The following is a 17,889-nucleotide window of genomic DNA, read 5'->3' as shown; positions in this document are numbered from 1 at the left end:
CATCAATTGCAACTGAGTCTGAACCTTCATCAATAGCCTTCCATGGCAGGAGGTGCTCTTCATGAGCCCTTCATGCCTTCAGAACCAACACCATCTGGATAACTCTTCCACATTACCAAGTACAGTTACAGCACAAGGTACAACCTTGGCTATCTCTAGAATACAACCTCAGCATCTTTGTGCTCTTAGAAAATATTTCCCAGAAGATTTCATCTCAGTGATGCTAGTCTCTTCTTTATCATCACAAATTTCTTAGCTCCAGCTAACCAGCATCAATAGTCCCACTAATGCAAAGGTTTCCCTTTAGTAGTTCTGGTGTCTTATTAATCACAGCACCAGCTAACCAAAACCTCAGAATCTTTACACTCAACACAGCAATGGCCCTGATAAGAATCTTTAATCTTCCCTCTGAAATTTCACAAGCCAGGCCTCCATCATTTGCCCTATTCTCAACATTATCTTCTAAGCTCCTACAGAACCTCTTAACACCCAACAGCTCTTCTAGCCCAAAGTTCTAATGTCCTTCCACAGTCGTCTCCAAAACATGATCATGTTGTCACAGGACTACCCCACATCTGGTACCAGTTTGTCTTAGTCAGGGCTTTTACTCCTGCACAAAACATCATGACCAAGAAGCAATTTGGGGAGAAAAGGGTTTATTCAGCTTACACTTCCACATTTCTGTTCATCACCAGTAGAAGTCAAGACTGGAACTCAAGCAGGTCAGGAAGCAGGAGCAGATGCAGAGGCCATGGAAGGATGTTTATTAATGGCTTACTTCCCTTGGCTTGCTCAGCTTGCTTACTTATAGATCCCAAGACTATCAGCCCAGGGATGGCTTCCCACCTTGATCACTAATAGAGAAAATGCCTTACACCTGGATCTCATGGAGGCATTTCCTCAAAGGGAAGCTCCTTTCTCTATGATAACTCTGGATTGTGTCATGTTGACACCCAAAACCAGCCAGTACACCCCCCTTGAAACAGGCACTCTTGTCAAGACTCTCTAGGTCCTATGCAGGTCATTCATCTCTAAGCCTTCTTTAGGATCCTAAATCTCTAACACTCATTCAAGGTCATCCATCTTTAACCCCCACTAAGAATCAGTCAAGTCCAACCTTCAGGTAGAGCAGAGAAGACTGATAACCATTCTCTGAGAACAAACTGAAACATACAGTGTGTAATACTATACATTCCTCCTTAAGAATCAAAAGCTAACAGCCTGGTAGAGCCTATCAGCACCTCAGTTCCAGGTTGTCAGGATGCAGACATGGGCTTCTTGCACCATGAAGCCCCTATAACTTCCAGGGAAGGATGACATGCACATTCAGAACACTGAACACACACACACACACACACACACACACACACACACACACACACACACACAGAGTCTCTCTTTCCCTTTCTCTCTCTTTCTCACTCATACACACCTCAGTTTCTTAACAGCTAAGGAAAATCCCTGTCTCCATCCCATTTTGCATTGCTGTGATTCTCAAAATCCCTTCTCCTGGAAAAGAAGAGAGAAAGTAGCATCAAAATGTCAAGGGGGAAAATAAAGGATCAACCTAACAGGAAGTGATAGGTACATGTCATTTGAATAAATAATCCAATTGATTAGAAAAAAGTCTTAACAAACAAATAAGTAATTAAAAGAAGAGGAAGACTATAATACATCTAAAATATTTTCTGACTTCCTAATTCCTTGAGCAAAACAAACAAACAAAAACAAACAAACAAACTTCCAGGAGAAACCAAGTAAAACAAAAGAAGTTGAAAATCCATTCCCAAGGTCAGTTGTAGTTCTCAAATCCAGCATTTAAAAGAAAAGAGAGAGGGGGGAGGGAGAGGGATGAAGAGGAGGAGAGAGAGAGAGAGAGAGAAGGGGGAGAGAGAAAAAAGACAAAAAATAAAAACAAATCTAGTTTGGTCACTTTCAACAGAAAACTACCCTCTCAGGTGCAACCTCATTCTGGAATATACAATAGCTGGAGTTGGTTTGCCTCCTGCCTGCCTCCCTTTCCCCCCAGAATCTCACCTCTGGGTTGAACAAAATAATTGGGAATCTGTCACATTGGTATTTAATAAGCTGGGTTTGCTCAAATCCTAGAATCTTTTTGACTCCTTTTCCTTTTTCTTTCTCTCTTTTTCTGTCTCTGGGAGGGAGTGGCAGGGAAGAAGTGAGAAGGTTGGGAGTGGGAAACACAGGTCCTGTGTGTTTGGAGCTGCTGCTGGCTGCATGAGGGGAGGATGCTTTGCCTCTCCCTCCTTTAGTGTGCTGCATGCAAGAGAAGTCTAGGGCTAAGCTCTGAGCCTGAGACTGCCAGAGGAGCCCAGGAATGTCAAGCACTCCAGAGTTGGCCCCACCCTCTCCTACACAGACCAGGGCATTTATAGATACAGCTAGGCTGCCTGGCTCAGGACTTCATCTGGGTGTTTTGCAAACAGCTGAGAAGATATTACCAGGGAAGGGGCACTCTGAAGCTCTCTGTGAGTAAGAACTGGGCTCTGGAGTATCATTTGCCCTCACCACAGCCTGAGAGAAGGGTTCCTCTACAGAACTGGAACAAGGCTCTAAATAAAGGTTTACTTAAAAGAAGGAAGGAAAAGAAATCTGCACACTCCTGTACACTTTAAGGACTGCTCACTTCCTCCTACACTTGCTTGCTGCTGACTAAAGGCATGAAGAGAATACTAACCTGACATGTGTTTCATATCCACTTACAAAATCAGAGCAATCTTTGTGCATCCGGTGGAGGTGGAGTCTGTAATAAAGAGAGGAAACCATGCTATATGTGGAGGCCAGAGGAATTCCTTTTATTCCTCCACCATGTGGAACCTCAAGCACCCAATTCCAGTTGTCAGACTTGGTCATGAGGGGCTTTATCTGCTGAGCCATTTTGCTGGTCAGTAATGTAACACCTTGCTATTATTCAACACTTTATACAGAATTCTGTTTATTTCACATAGATATTTCTTTAGATACAGATGAAGACCCCCAAACTCGGGACCCTTACTCAAGTCTCGGGAAATCATGGCCACCCAAATATTGCAAGACACCATATCTGGATGCAATCAACAGAGGTTTATTAGGGAGAGTTGGCTAGCCAAGATCAAACTGCTTGCCCACAGAGGAGCAGAATTTGACAAAAGACCAGCAAGCTGAGGGTTTTTTTATAGCACAGGGTGGAGAAAGGGAGGAATTTTTGCACGGATACACATGATTGGTTGCTTTACAATTTTTGAACATCAACAGGCTGCACCAGGGGATGGAGGGCAGTTCCTGCTGGTGGAAGCTTATCTAGGTTAGCAGAGCATCTAGTTAGACTTAAATCACAGCTTTCTGGAACACTGGGAAGACCTCAAGTGGGGGGAAGGGGTAACCAAGGAAACATAACATAAAAACAATAGAAAGTACATTTATCTTTTGTAAGGATGTAACTGTAAGGCCCCCATGAATGGAGGACCTCATCCAAGGCTCGAAATTCACGGCCACCCAATAACTATAAGACACCAAACTTGATGTAATTAGCAAGAGGCATATTTTAATCAGTATTCTGAGGTCAAGACCCATGACCCACGCAGGGGTAGTGGGGTCTGACCCCAGGGCTTTGGAGACAGAGAGAATTTAAAGGCAAAAACCACAACTGGGGGGGGGGGGAACCACAACCCAGGAGAAGTAAGGGAGGGCTATTGTCAGAGCACCTGTGGAAAGTCCCAACCCATTTTTCAGTTTGTGACAGGGTACAAGGAACAGGCTATTCTCCAAAAGCCTATATGTCATCTATCTTGTGGTCAACCAAGTTCCTGGTATCCAGGGTGTATGGGCACGAGACCCTATCTGTTCCTGGTCTCCAGGGTGCACGGGCACACTAACTTGAACTCTCAGCTCAAACCCCATTCAATCTATCTTATGGTCAGCGTTTAGTTCCTGGTATCCATAGCGCTAACTCTTTCATAACCTCACCCAACCATTCATCTTGTGGTCAGCCAGTTCCTGGGACCACCCACATGACTTGCATCTTTCTTTGTAGTCAGGAATGTGTCTTCCTGCTTTGGGCATTCCTCATCCACAGGTGGGTTCTCTTCCTGGAATGTATCCCGGGGCAGTGAAGGCCTGAAATCTTACATTCAGTTCTGCTTTCTGGAACCTGCATTCTTTTGCTAAGGTCTAGAGGTAAAGAAAAAGCCTATATATATTTTATAAAATGATCTTTATAATTTTTCACTCTACACAGAGGCTTGATAGCATCAGCAATTTGCTTTCTTTTTTTCACATAGGTAGGACAAGGCTGAACAATGTGGGGGTGTTTGCCTCTATTTGAAAGATCAAATGTCTTGCTTGGCATCACTAATTGTAGATGTTACACCTGTCAATCCTGAAGGATTGCAAGATGGTAATAGTTTAATTCTGTCATTTATCTTTTCTTTTTTTTTTTTTTTTTTTCAGTTGTAATAGTTCTCTAAAGGGAACATTTCAGCAAGATAGAGAAGCACATTTATAAAAGTCCAGCACTAAAAAGACATAGGTAGGAGGACCAAGAGTTTAAGGGTAGTCTTGGTTACACCAGAACTTGTGGTGGTTTGAATATGCTTTGCCTAGGTAGTAGCATGTTGCTGCCTGCAGCAACAGCTGAACGGGTTCACCTGAAAGAGAAGCTGAGAATAGGGGAAAGGCGGGAATAGATGAGGCCAAGACAAAGTTCTCTGATCAAGGCCTATAGTTTAATTTGCTTTCACATATAAAGGGGAAGCCCCACCCCTCAGAGTCTCTTCTTGGTTCAGCCCAGGGGCTGGGCAAGGAGATAGCAGTCTGGAAGGTGTCAAGGCTAGCTCAGCAGGCAATCCATTCAGCTCAACTCCTGTGGCAGACTTTAGGTCTCCAATGCAGGCAGCTTCCCAGGTCCTTTGTCTCTAGTGGTAAACAGTGTGATCTAGCCTGTTCAACCTGGATAGGTTGGCAGCGTGGGGGAAGGGCACAGTTCCCCCATTTTGGTTAAATTAAAAAGAAACGTTAGAGAGATGTGAAGCAGGAATAGGGTCATCGTGATATCTGGCTACTTCCTGCTGACATTGGGGGCGATGTGTCTCTAGGGGGAACCTAGAAGAACGGGTATGCGGGATGTTTGTCCAGTCTTAGGAGAGTTTGCTGTGTCCTGCTGTCCAGGGTTTATGGAGCCCATCTGAGGATAGGTCAGAAGGAACAGGTCCAGTAGAAGCAGCTGTGTGGGGTACACGATTTTATCTCATCTGGGGTACCAAGTAGCCAGGCTTGCTGAGAGAGATCTTTGTGTGAAGGCAACCTATCTGCTTGAGACTCAAGGTTCAAAAGTTAATAGCAACATGATTATCCAAGCCAAGTAGGAAATAAGGTTGAAAGTGGAAATGTTTCAGTAAATAATCCAACTGCTAATTAGCAGGGATCAGACACAAAGTCTATGACTACTCAGGCTGGTAGATTTCAACAAAAGCTGTCTGTTTACAATAGTTTATAGCCCTCTGTTTCAGTGTTTTTCCATGGAGACCCAAGACTTTGAGCAGGCAAGTAACTCAGGCCTATTGTTGATCTTAGGCCCCCAGTGTACAGGCAGGGCTGTCCCTGACATCTCATCTCATCTCCAGGTATAGAAGGACCATAGCGATTCTAATCTTGCCAAGGCGGGTTTAGATGTCTGACCTCCAGTAATTGAAGGGGACCTTGTAATGGCTCTGGTCTTCCTGTCGTTGTCCAGTGAGGCATAATGGCCATACCCGTCCGATGTCTTTTTCCTGGAGAGGGGATATTTTTGACATCACCCCTATGCAATCAGGCTTCTCCCTCAGGGAACCCAGAACATATTTTTAACTTTTATTATATTCTCTTGCAGTGCTTCGCCTTGCAGCCTACTAAAAAATTCAGATCGCCAGACAGAGGGCGTTCTGGGTGGCCCCTCACTGCTTGGTCTAGGGGCAGAAATCCCCTCTTTTAGGTTGGGTGGAAATGAGACTTGGGAACACCCTGGATAGAGTAACAACATAGAGTCTCATGGTCTTCCATAGCTAACATATAATAATGTATCTGGTTAGATTTTGATATCAGATTCTTCATCATCAGAATCATAATTATTAGGCTCAAGATCTGTGTCCACTTGACAGACCAATCTTTCAGGCAGCCATCAGGCTCCATTTACTTTTTCTGAAAAATGTAGACTGACCCACAATCCCAAATTAGAACAGGATCAGGACCACACCAAGTATTGTTAAGGGGTTTCTCCACAAGACCCTGGCAAATGAGTTAGAAGTAACTGGATGCCAATAGCAATCCACTGCAGACTGACTTTTAAAATCAGTTTGCAAAAATTTAAAACAAGGCAAAAGCAAGGTGTGCTTTTGGTGGCCTTGGGGTATAATTCCCCCTTTCTAGTTTAAAAAAAAAAAACCAATTTTTTACAATTACTTGTAAAACCAGGGAAGAAGCACCATTAGCTGCTTTTTCCACACTCAGAGAGTTATGAAGATATTATTTTAAAATTTCATAATCTTTTTCACAATTTCTTTTCTTTGAGGATATTAAGGAAATATCAGTAATATTAAATTGTCAACAAACATGTCAAATGTTTGACTGTAGCCAAATAACTGTAATAGTCAGTTCCATTATCTATCTTAGTCTGATATGGAACACCAAGCACGGAAAATAATATAGGCAATAACTAATTATATTTTTAGTTGCTCTCTTGTATAAGTAGTTGCAACTAAAAGGTTTAAACGGTGTCAACTCACATGTACATATTTTAATTTTTTGATCAAAAATGAGTAACATCTATTTGCCAAAATTGATTATATAAGTCTTCAAGGCTTAAGACTACTGTGAAAAAAAATGAAAATATTGAAAACGAGTTTTTGCAACTTAACTTGCACACTTTCTAGAAATGACAAATTGCTGTCTTAAGCTATTACTCTTTTGATGCTGTAAAGAATAAGGTTGTATGGCCAATTATTTGCAAAGCCTATAATCTGCCTAGTATACAAATCTGCTCTGGCATTGCCCTGGGGTTCAGACAATCTAATGAGCTTTTAAATGTCTTATAAAGTTAAGAAACAGTACGTGTTTCATAAATTAAGCTGTATTTTTATAAATAAAATTTGAGAATTAGCTATATCTAAAAAAAGAAACAATTTTAAGCAATTATAAATCATGAGCCATATACTGGCTATAAGTATATCAATTGAAAGCTTGATTTTTTAGCATTTCAAACAGTGGCTACAACACTTAATTTAATTGTGTTGAAGCAGAGTAAACTCAAAAAAATACACATATGATTTAACTACATATACTGTGTTCTCAGTAGATGAGGCATCTGTAAATATAGTAAAAACCAAGTTAAACTAGACCTAGTGTTGAATCAGGCAATCTTAATGATCTTTTGAACATTAAACATAGAACATAAAACATAGACATCCAATCATTCACACAATGAGACACGTGGAGAGAAACACAATGAGACACATAGACATTGACCCGCCAAAGGACAAAGAAAGCAAAATTATGGATACTGCTCAGTGCTCTGCCTTTTTTTGTTTTTTCAAATTCTTTAAAACCCAGTTCCTCTCCTCTAAGGCTGCCTCTGTTGGGCCTGCCAAATACTTTCCTTTCTCCAACTCACTGTCACTCCCTATTAGATTATGAATAGCATCTTTTACAAGTTTTCAAAGGCAAAGGGTGTTAGGATCTGCCTTAGTAGTTCCTAAAACCTGTCCAACTGTTTCCCAGGTCTTCTTATTCAAGGTTCCTTCCTGTGGAAACCATGGGCAGTATGAATTTACCTCTGCCAAAAATTTTTTAACATACTATTTGAAAACCCCTGATCTTCCTGCCTGGAGAAATCCTTGTAAGCTTTGGGCAAATGCCATTTTGAGTTCTCCCGTCCCATAGTACATTGTCACCCCTAGGTAAATACAACACAGGTCCAGTGTCTATCTCCTAGAACCTATCCCTCAAAACACACTTCCTGAAAACACGGCCATCATCAATTAACCATAACTAGCTCTAGCCACAAAATCGTTTGCTACTTACTAAGTGTGCGGGATAAAACTTCTTCCATTTTTCCGGAGAGCTCTACACAAGACAACGAACATCAGCTGTCCCTCTCTTGTCCTCAGGTCCGTCCACGTTCAAGGCACCATTCTGTTGCTGCCTGCAGCAACAGCTGAACGGGTTCACCTGAAAAAAGAAGCTGAGAATAGGGGAATGGCGGGAATAGATGAGGCCAAGACAAAGTTTTCTGATCAAGGCCTATAGTTTAATAATTTGCTTTCACATATAAAGTGGAAGCCCCACCCCCCAGAGTCTCTTCTTGGTTCAGCCCAGGGGCTGGGCAAGGAGATAGCAGTCTGGAAGGTGTCAAGGCTAGCTCAGCAGGCAATCCATTCAGCTCAACTCCTGTGGCAGACTTCAGGTCTCCAATGCAGGTGAAGACCCCCATACTCGGGAGACCCTTCCTCAAGCCTCCGGAATCGCGACCACCCAAAGATCACAAGAAACCATACCTGGATGCAATCAGCAGAGGTTTATTAGGGAAAGAGCTGGCAGCCAGCGGTCTGACCAGGTACTCGCGCTGGAGTCAAGGTCCGACCCCCTCGGCCAGTCCTTGGAGGGTTTTAAAGGGAAAAACCACAAACCAGGGGAGTGGGATGGGGTTGTTAAAGATACAAAACATGAAAACAGTGGAACAATTCAGAGGTATTCACTCTAAATGATTAGTGTCATGTGGAAATCGCCCTGCATTCTTCTCAAAAATGTGGTTTTTACCATGCCATTGTGCCCTATCCGGCCATTTCAGATTGCTATCTTTACTTTTTCCGGCTATAGGGCTAGGGCCCCACCTAGGTGGTAGCATCTTTATCTGTAATCAGGAATGCCTTCCTGCCTTGGGCGAGGCTTGAGGAATGTAATCCAGCAAGTGTCCTTCACCTGGAATGTGAAGGCCTGAAATCTTATTTTCAGTTCTGTAAGGCAAAAAATCTACACATATTTCATAAAATGGCCTTTATAATTTTTCACTCTACACAGGCAGCTTCCCAGGTCCTTTGTCTCTAGTGGTAAACAGTGTGTTCTGGCCTGTTCAACCTGGATAGGTTGGCATCGTGGGGGAAGGGCACAGTAGCATTATTAGAAGTTATTGTCCTGTTGGAAGACATGTGTCATTGTGAGGGTGAGGGATTGGAGACCTTCCTCCTAGACTCCTGGAAGTCAGTCTTCTCCTAGCAGCCTTTAGATCAAGATGTAGAACTCTCACTTCCTTTCTTGCCATGCCTGACTAGATGCTGCCATGTTCCCAACTTGATGATAATGGAGTGAACTTTTGAACATGTAAGCCAGACCCAATTAAATGTTGTCCTTCTAAGAGTTGCCTTGGTTATGGTGTTTTCTCACATCAGTAAAACCCTAAATAAGACACACCTAGTCTCAAAACAAGCAAGTGAAGACCCCCCGAACTCGGGAGATCCTTCCTCAAGTCTCAGGAAATCAAAACCACCCAAAGATCACAAGAAACCATACCTGGATGCAATCACCAGAGCTTTATTAGGGAAGTTGGCCGGCCAAGGTCAAACCACGAGCTGTCTCAAGAGCAGAATTTGACCTCGAGTGGTGGGCTAAGTAAGGAATCTTTTATAGCATGGGGTGGGGAAAGGAAGGCATTTTTGCCTGGTTACACATGATTGGTTGTTTTACAAATGTTGAACATAGCACTGGGAAGACCAAGGGAGGGAGGGGTAACCAAGAACAGTGGAACATTTCAGAGGAATCTAGCCCAAATGATCCAGAGTCATGTGAAAATCACTCTGCACACTCATCTCAAAAATGTGGTTTACCATGTCACTGCCCTACCCTGTCATCATGTTTCGCCACCTGAATGACTTTCAGCCAATTCCTGAAACTGGCCTGGCTTGCTTCAGAGAAAATTTTCCATGTCCCTAAAAGAACTTTATTAAAAAGCATCTATATATGTATATATTCTATAAAAATGATTTTTATAATTTTTCATTCTTCACAAGCAAGCAAACAAACAAGCAAACAAAAATCAACAATAATCACTCAACCAACCAAGCAAGCAGCCAACCAATCAGAAGAAAAAATTCCGAACAATTTTCCTTTTATCAACTATTTTATTGTCTCTCAAAATAGGGCACAACAGTGAGGTGGTAACTTGTAGATCATTGGGAAGTTAGTTATGTCAAATGATATTTTGCTGGAGCACACATGTGAAAGAATGTCTTCCTAAAGCAAAAACATGGAAGAATGTTTTCCTGAAGCAGACACACATGAAAGGATGTTTTGATATAGCAAGAACTTGGAAGGACCTGTGAGAAAGGAGTATCAATATGATCCCCCACAATGGGAGACTAGCACTGAGCCTTGGTTTGGTTTGATCAACTTCTCTATTCTTCATTAAAGTCATGTACATATTCTTTTGCCTTACATAGCATTGTTGAGCACAGCTTTTGATAATGTAGCCACTGAAAGAAACTGCCCATGAGGTTTTTGTGGACTTGCATCAGGCCTGTGGGATGTCCCTACAAGGGACAGCATTCATTTTGCCATGCTCCCAAACTCTAGGCTTTTGACACAAGGCCAAAGACATCCATTAATCTGCAACTTTCAGGCATGTAGGACAATGCCCATACTAGCCCTTCCCCAGGTAGAGGGCATGACTACAGGCCACAGAGCCTCAAGACAGATCTCCATATTAATGAGATACATAAAAGCCAGAGGGCATAGCAAATTAAGCATTCCTTCCCAGACCCTCCTCCTTGCAAAAGGTATTTACTCTCAGGCCCACCCTGAGAATACAGGGATATAGTTTTCATCCATTTACAACCATGACAATGAACATTTTAAGACTGTGGGCTATTTCTTTTTTTAGGACTTGCCATTGGGAACCATGGAGAAGGTTTTCAACTACTGAGCTGCTGCCTAACCTCCTGGTGACAACCTCTCTACTTTCCAGCCAAGGGAATTGTTGTGAGCAAGACTCTCGTCCCCACAGGACACAGCCAGAGTTCATCCTTATCCCTCTCCATTTGTTTTTTTTTTTTTTAACTTTTTCCAAGACAGAGTTTCTGTACATAGCTTTGGCTGTCCTAGAATTCATTATGTAGACCAGGCTGGCCTCAAAATTACAGAGATATGCCTGTCTCTACCTCAGGCATGCTTGAATTAGTGGTGAACACCACCACTCCTGGGAAAGCCTGGTTTCTGATGATTCTCCTGATCCTCCTTCCTTTCTACTCCCTCTCTCTTTTCTGCTTTGGTCCACTGCCACAGCAGAGGCACACCATTCTTACAATAAACAGAAGAACATGCTGTGAACAGAGAAACAGTGTGGCATTTTTGGAGGAGCCACTTTACCTCCTGTAGTAGTTCTCTGTGACTGCCATGGTTATCTTTGATTGCCTTCTTGATTGGGCTTAGTATCACCATGGAAACAAACCTCTAGGCATGTCTGAGGGATTTTGTAGATTAGGTTTGTTAAAGTGGTGAGACCTCGGAAAGACCAATTCAAATGTGGACAGTATCATTCAACAGGCTGAACCCCAGTGGAAGACAAAAGATGGCTGGCTTACTCTACTTCCTGTCCCATAAGATGACCATCTTTCTGTCACATTCTCCTGTTACCATGATGCTCTTCATATCGGCTCTCTCCACTGATGGCTGGCTCACTATGTACAGAAATCACCAAAAGCATGAACCAAAATGAACCTTCCTCTCCCCCTTTAAGTATTTGAACAAAGCTGTTGAACCTGGTGTATATAGCATGTTTAAAAGCCAGGCTTCTAAGGCAGTGTCATTAAAATTGAAAGATTGCATTGTAGGCACTGGACAATGAGGCTGACAAATGTTCCCTCAACTGCCTGAGAATGTCACTATGAATTAAAGCACAAGATAATATGGTCCTCAATGAAAATCTTAAAAAGGTTCCCCCAGATTTAAAACATTTACGCTTAAGGTCAGAAGAGATGACCAGTTTGAAATATTTACTTATGTGAAAATTTCATCCTGACTCCTGCTCAACTTAGTTGGCATTGCACAGCTGTTAACAATAAAGCTTTAAGGTAAAAGCAATCAAGGTTGAGTCCGAGTTCCATCAATTCCCCAAACCTGTCTCAATTATCTATGAGAGATAACAGGGAGCTGCAGAGATGGATCCGTGTTCCAGCACTTTCTGCATAAGCATGAGGGCCCAAGTTTGGATTCTTAGGACCCATATAAATGATAGGTTGTAACGCATGCCCCCTAAATCCCTTTTCGCCCTCGAATAAGGACAGGAGGCATTAGTCGGGTTTACTGCCACGAGGAACTTTTTACTACTCCACACGATAAAGCGGAAAGACGCAAGAAACCGGAAGAGGATCCCTTAAATACACCCTAGAGTGACGTATTCACTTCTGAATGGCTGTTCGCTCACTACCCAATATTACGCCTCAGGATAGGCCAGTGGCTTGGCGCTTTCTGCCTAGCAGCTGCGCAGAATGATTGTTTACTGCTGGGGAAACATGTGGCCAGCGCCATGTTGGAAAACGCACGTGTGCAGCCACTGAAACAGCGGCTCACTACAATACTTGGCTGTGGAAGCCTGCCTGTAACTCCATCCTCTGAAGATGTAGACAGGAAATCTCAGAGAAGCCTGGGTAGGAAGATTAACACTCTCAGTGAGTTCTGGGATGGACTGAGAAATCTACCTCAGTGAATAAGGTGGCAGGGAGAGTGATAAAGACAATTCCCAACATCGACTTCCAACATTAACATGTATACACACACACACACACACACACACACACACACCTGTGGATACACACACAAATATGCATAAAATGAAAATGGAAAATAAGAAAAACGAACCCCAACCCAAAAAACCAAAAGTCCAGCTTTATATGCTGTGTGTCCTCATCCACTTTGACTTAAGGATTGAAATGAATAGACTTGGAACAATGCCAGGAATATAAAAAGTATCAGAAATGTATTGTTGCTTGGAAGAACTTACTCACTTGCTATCTCTAAATCTCAAACCATTAAGTCACAAGTTATCCCCAGGAAAAGCTAACACTGCACTTACTATCTCCAGTGAACAGCAATATGGAAGTGTAAGCCTTTAAAACAAGCCCTTTCCTTCCCAGCTTGCTTTTCAGTTATGCTGTTTTGTCACAGCAATAGAAACCATAAGAAACCTACCCACAACATAAAGGTGTTTTCTAAGTTCCTCGTACCTTGGATTGGTTGAAGAGCCTTTGGTCACACTTCATTGGAAGTTCGAGGATTAGGCACACCAAGAGCAATGACCTTACTTATCTCTCAATTTTCATTTCTCTGTAGTTTTGACATATTTGAAATACAGATTCATTAGTGCACTTTCACAGACAAGAGGAATATATGAAGTAAAAACACAACCACTCTCAAAAGCGAAGGAAATGAATGTTATGTATCAAGAGCATCTATGGTCTTAGGATGCACAGTCACACTGGCAGCCCTGACAGGTTCTTCCTTATCCAGCAAGCACTTAAGGGATTCATTTTAGGAAAGATTCCTGCTATTAACATATTAAACATATATGACAATCACTGAGTAATAGCACACCCTGGTGGAGCAGAACTCTGCACATCCATGAAGATGTCTTGTCTTGTAATGATGCTATATAGACAAATAGATGACTTTTTTTGGTTTTTCGAGACAGGGTTTCTCTGTGTAGTCCTGGCTGTCCTGGAACTCACTGTGTAGACCAGGCTGGCCTCAAACTCTGCCTGCCTCTGCCTCCCAAGTGCTGGGATTAAAGTCGTGTGCCACCACCGCCTGGCAATAGATGACTTCTTAAGTCTTAATTATGACCCTATAAGAATACATAAAATTATATCAACTACTATTAAGCTCTTTTATAGTGACACTGCTATTACCTTCTTTTCTGATAGTCAAAACTTTGATGGGAACTCTGCCAGTCTCCCAAGTATCACCAGTAATTGCTCTTAGATAGTAACCAGACTTTCTTCTACTCAGATCACATTCCAAGAGGTTGTAAAACAATTAACCAAAGTCATCAAAAGGGAACTAATGATTTATTATTGGTGCTAGGACAGAAGATAAAATATTGACTGGGCTGATCTATACAAAACTTCACTAATAATAACTTAGTTATGGGTTTTAACCTTCTATGACCTGTGGAGTTATGACAGGTGATGGATATATAGCCAGATAATTACTCCTAATGAATATGCATGTAAACATTCTCCTTTGTAAACTTCTGTTTCAATTTGTGATTTGACTTTTTGTGTAAACTTGTGAAGGACTTTTTAACATGTGATTATGTATTCAAAAAGATGTATAAGTACTGAGGACAAAAGGATGAGAGGCAGATTGAGAAGAATTTTTCCCTTTCCCCACAGCTTTTCTTTCAGCTTTCTTCCTTAGATAGCTTTCATATGAAACTTTTATAATTTAGTAATAAAATAAATAACTACTTCTCTAAGTGTCCCCTTTTCTTTCTGCAACTTCTGATAGGCAGGCTGAAAGTTAGAGTCTTTGCAGTTACTGAGATAGAACAAAGGCCAAGTTACATAATCCTCACCTGTTTAGCTAAAAGTGTTAATCACCTAAGACAGCAACTTTTTACCCTCAGAAAGAGCAAGAAAATTTTAGGACCTTTTAGAAGTTATCATCAGCATTCCAGTACAATTAGAGAGCTAGAAAACCCTGAGACCCTCAGACTTTAAAGCCATCACAAGGGTCCTACTCTGTGTGTTCCCCACTACCCTCTCTGGGCCTGGAGGCTCCTGGCAGGTATGAGTCTACAATTGGGTTCTATTAGCATAGAAGAACACACAAGGGGCTGTTTCTTGGATACAAAAGGATGCATCACATACCTTCAATCCTTCTCAGCAGGCTACACTCAGCTCTCACCTAAATACATGCAGTAATGTTTATCCTACTAGATTCCATCACATGACATAGAAAACATGACAATGACTAGATTGCTCTGCACTAATTCTGACATTATATTATCTCCTCTGCTGTTTTATCTTAAATGTAACCAACATCTCATTGAAACCAAGGTAATTGTCACCAATTTACAAGATACTCATGTCTTAAAATATTTCTGTAGACAATTTTATTTTATTTTCATCCAATTACAAGTTACCAGCCACTTTCCCAGTTTTAAGAGCCCAATTTCTGCACAGATCCACTGTCACTTTACAATGTGGCAGGTCCCCAACTCACTGACGACCTTTGTGTTTCTTTCATCTCTCTCTTCTCCATGGGTAGAAGATGTGAAGGGCCTGCTTCCATTATGTGCATTGGCCTGGGGGTTACCATAGGGACTGTGCAGGTCTCCAGGCTTCTGACCATGCTGCTCTACACTGTAGTATTTTCAGTGACTCCACTGGACCATGGATGGATTCTGGAGGGACTGGGGTCCGTTAGGGAATTCAGTTGCATGACCACCACACCTGGTTCTGAAGGTAACACTCCTGAGTACTGTTGTGGCATCTGTGGTGGGCTACAGGTAGAGGGAGACTGAGGTATTTAGTACTGCTCAGGGCCAGGGCTCATACTGTTCCGATTTGCTGATTAGACCATGTTGTACCATACATGCGTTCCTCTGGCTGGAAGGCCTAATTTCACACACTGGTTGGAAGGTAGCAGCATGGGCTGCTGGGAAGGCAGCTGAGTCACATTTTGTGAGTCACTGCCCACTGTCCAGGAGGATAGTAAGAATCCTGGATCTGTTGAGGGGACTGCATGTAGCCTTGGGGTGGCAGGACTTGCTGGGTAGGTGGAGCATGGCTAGAAATGGAGTAGTTGGAAGTAGGAAAGGGCTGTCCTTCAGAAGCCATGATGAAGCTGGCTTGCTGCGGATGTAAGAAGAAAAGTGGGGCCTGGAACAAAACTGAGGATGGGTCAGCTGCTTCAGTAGAACCTTGGTGGCTAAGGTTCATTTGTCCAAAGCAGTTGCTGAGATCTTCTGCCTGTGAAGTCAGGTGATTATTCAAGGGTGGCTGTTGTTGAGGAGTGGGTAGGAGATTGAAAACTTGTTCTTGTTGCTGCTGCTGCTGCCAACACTGCCTCTCCTGCTGCTGCTGCTGCTGCTGCCACCACTGACTCTCCTCCTGCTGCTGCTGTTGCAGCTGCTGCTGGGCAGTACAAGGAAGAAGGCCCTGGACAGACTGGGGTAAGGTGACATGGTTGCACACTTCTGGTGCACCTAGTGCCATGCATGGCCTGGAGAGCCTGCCTACACTGCTGCCTTTACTGCTGCCAATGCTGTCACCTTCGGTGAGGATGGAGATTCCACTGAAGTTGCTGGCTTTGGTGAAATTCGGTCCCCTACTTCTGGCAGAGCCATCTGAGTCACTGCTACTCCAAGGCCGTGACCCAAGGAGTTTGAGTTTCCTGGCTGGGCTGCCCTGTAGGCTGCTTGAGGTACAGCTCAGCCCTTCTCGTTTTCCCTGGATATCATTTAGATGTTCATTCTGGCTGGTCTCTTGGGCAACTATTCTCTCTCTGACCCTTTGATATTCCTTCTCTCTCTCTTCTATTGACTTGCTCCTCCTTCTATCCTGCAATGGAACTCTCATCTGCTTAACATCTTGCTCCATACTGGCACCATCTCTCTTGAGAATGAATCTCTGTTGAAATTCTGTGTTCTTCTCATCTTTTATATGTTCTGAGAACCTCTGTTCAGGGATCCTCGTGCTGCTGGTTTTGTGGATGATGACACCTTTCCCAGTTTCATCAACACTGTAATCCATCCCAAAATAGTCAGCTACCCGGTGTAATAGCATCCGGTGATATAAGGTCATCTGAGGGAACTTCTTGAACTGGTTATTGTTGTCATTGATGAAGTCCAGAATCTCTTGCTCTAACTTTAGCAGCACCTTTCTATCCCTTGGGTTCTTTTTAAATGTACTTACAAGAAATTCACGTAGATCTATTCCAGTGGAGTCAGTATGGTCTTGGCTGGAGTTACTGGGTAGCATCTTCCTCAGGACCTTTTTCTTACTTTTGTTCTTACCTTCCTTTTTAGAGACATCTTTTGTGGACTTTTCTTCCTCCTTGTCAGAGGGGCAGCTGATCTGCAGTTGAATTATGACCTCGTTGCCTAGTGGCCCATCGACAAATGGAGTGGAGGGTTCTTTACACACTGACAGACTGCACGTCAGCTCCAGCTTGGAATTAGACTTGGCTCTTTTCCTGGCATGGCCATGATTGGATGTCTGTATCTGTGTCTTCTGAGGAAGACTGTTCTCATCACCCTCCTTCTCTACTTCTTCCTTACTTGGAGTTTTGGATATAAATTTACTTTCGTTTACAGATTCTTCTGTCAGTTTTATTTCTGATTCTTTCATTATTTCCTGAGTAGTGTTACTGTTAGACATGTTCAGGGTACAGCAGCTTCTGTGGATTTCTATGCACACGCCTTCAATCCCAGCACTGGGAGGCAGAGGCAGGTCAATCTTGTTGAGGTTTGGTCTTGCTGTCTATTGTCATGGGTTCAGTTTTTTTGTAGAGAAGAGAAATATGCCAATTAGACAAGGAACTACCTTGGTAGAGTCAAGTTTAGATTTAAACTTTAGCCCCACCCCCACCCATCTGTCCATCCTGTTGGGAAGACTCATAGCTGATTTGCTTTCAGGAAGTTACCATATTCAGACCTATCCCAGAGGATCTACTGCACTCAGAGAAGTTGGTTAGAACCTCCACTCACCACCATAACCCAAAGTCCCAGAGCTGCAGCTGGGAGACCAGCAGTGGCATACTAGGGACCCATCAGCCACCAAAACCCACCATCCTGAATACCGCTACCCTTCTGCCCCCTCACCCTGGTCCTTCCTGCATGGGCAGAATGATAGCTGGTCTGCTCCC

The 17,889-nt window shown here is 42.9% G+C and overlaps 1 pseudogene; it reads right to left on the bottom strand.

The window, feature by feature from the left end:
* Window positions 1–15,695: 15,695 nt before the first annotated feature.
* LOC143437157 (R3H domain-containing protein 2 pseudogene) lies at window positions 15,696–17,491 on the bottom strand (annotated as a pseudogene).
* Between the last annotated feature and the right edge of the window lie 398 nt (window positions 17,492–17,889).

Source organism: Arvicanthis niloticus, chromosome 23, assembly GCF_011762505.2.
Source record: "Arvicanthis niloticus isolate mArvNil1 chromosome 23, mArvNil1.pat.X, whole genome shotgun sequence".
Taxonomy (NCBI): Eukaryota; Metazoa; Chordata; class Mammalia; order Rodentia; family Muridae; genus Arvicanthis; species Arvicanthis niloticus.
The sequence above is the reverse complement of the archived record's forward strand: the minus strand, read 5'-3'. Positions and strand labels throughout refer to the sequence as shown.